Genomic DNA, 2,087 nt, shown 5'->3' with positions numbered 1-2,087 from the left:
TACCAATTTTAAGCCTATTTTAAAGTTTATAATTAATTTCTTTTAAGATGCAGACACATATGACTTATTTATCATTAAATAAGTCTTTTTTTTTTGTTCTCCATGTGTTTATACTGCAGATTTTAAGAACATATTCATATGTCTAACAAATTTAGAAAATAAATACCTAATACAATATGAGTCTTGGCATACTTAAGGTGTTACTAGGAATCTAGGAAGTGGAAATACTGCTCTTATAAAACTTCCTGTGATCAAATTTAATCAGAAAGATTTTATATGATTAATATTTATACTCAAAGATGGGTAAATTCTGAATATTCTTTATAAACATATAAAACAAGCATCTTTTGTCAATGATGGAAAGGGATAAATGGGTTTTAGAAGAAAAAATAGTTACTGGTTAGCAGTGAATTTTAGCCTAGCACTTTCATTTCTTGTAAAATATTCAAAATATGACCACGCATTCAGAAATATCAAATAAAGTTCAAACAGTTTAAACTTAATTTGAATCATATTACATCAGATCAAATTTCTAGTTATTTCTTCAATCAACATTTAAAATATACCTATATTTTAATAAAGATCCAAGAAATAGAATGAAGCTTTGGTTTTACTGCAAATGCATTGCCTGTATTTATTACAAATATGAGCCTAGCAGGCATTTAGCATAGATTTATTTTAGTCAAACCAATGTCATCGTATTGATACTCTTTTTATAATTGGGAAATGGAACTGAGGTGGCATTTTCATCATGACATCCTTTGTGATTGACATGTGTCTGTGCTAAAAATACATTTGTGCACAGATTCATAGTACAAATTAGATAATTTGCCTTTAGATAAAGTCCTTCTTTAGAAGACTTTTTTAAAATCCAAGAATAGTAAAGAGACACTTAATAACACCCTCTCTGAGAATAGAGAAGCAACAAAGAAGTAGTTTAGAAATATATGTCTGCTTTATTTGTTGTTAGGATTAGAGAAGAATGTATTAGATTAATATTTGAAGCAGAATTGTAGCAAGATATCAAAGGCATTAAAATAATCCATTATTTATCTTTTTTTCTCCATCTTTTTGAAAAAGATGAATGCCTCTGTTATATTTCATAATCAAAGTTCTATTTTAGTCCAATATTTGCACATTTGACAGGTTAAAATATAAACTAGTTTACAGATGACATATTTGAGAATTTACAAGTTTGTCTCTCTGCAATCTAGATTTTTATGCTATCTAGATAATTTAATCTTCATTTTTTAAAAAATGTTTTTTCAAGTCCAGTTAGAAAGTTGCAAAATTAGTATTCAGTTTGAGTCTTCTTATTATTTTATTATTTTTTAATTTTGCAATCTTGTATATTCTCTTTAAATAAAAGAAAGAAGGAAATAAAAGAAAAGAAACCTGAATCTACAAAGCAAACTAGTGCTGTAGATTATGAAAATGATGTTGTTGAATCTTTAACTTCTAACATCTCCCATGTTTCTAGAGATTAATAAGAATACATGACACTGAATAAAGAAAACCTCATTTAAAATGGAGTTGGGAGGCCAGAGGAGGAGCTCTCATGCAATTACAGACCCCGACAGGAAGAGAAATACCTTGCACTCCCAACAAGGGAGGAAGATTTTCTCCTTGCCCAGCAACAAGCTCAGCCAATGAAAACTGTTTCATCTCAGCCAATGAGGAGCCATCACCATGGTAGACTTTGTCATTCCTCTGGTTGACTTTCATTAAAAGCACTCCCTCCCAGATTTCTCCTTTTTCTCTATAAACTACCATTCCTCTCCTTTGTTTGCTGGACTTGCCTATAGTTTTTACCATAGCTTGCTTGTTCCATATTGCAATTTGCTGTTATTCCCGAATAAACTCACCTGTTTTTAAACTCAACAAGTAGTTGCACTGTTACCGGTTTCCAACCAGTTTGTTGCAAAACTGTACTCTCTAATGTGTATTTGGGAAGCATAGGATAAAAAATAAAATAAAAGCCTACTTTTTGAAGCCAAGTAGTAAAAATAAAGAAGAAATTGCTCCCATTCTCCTTACAGGTATGTCATTTAGCCTCAGTTTCCTAAAGTTCATCAAACCAAAAAAGG

This window comes from Furipterus horrens, unplaced genomic scaffold (assembly GCF_987537825.1).
Source record: "Furipterus horrens unplaced genomic scaffold, mFurHor1.1.pri manual_scaffold_1, whole genome shotgun sequence".
Lineage (NCBI taxonomy): Eukaryota > Metazoa > Chordata > Mammalia > Chiroptera > Furipteridae > Furipterus > Furipterus horrens.
The sequence above is the reverse complement of the archived record's forward strand: the minus strand, read 5'-3'. Positions refer to the sequence as shown.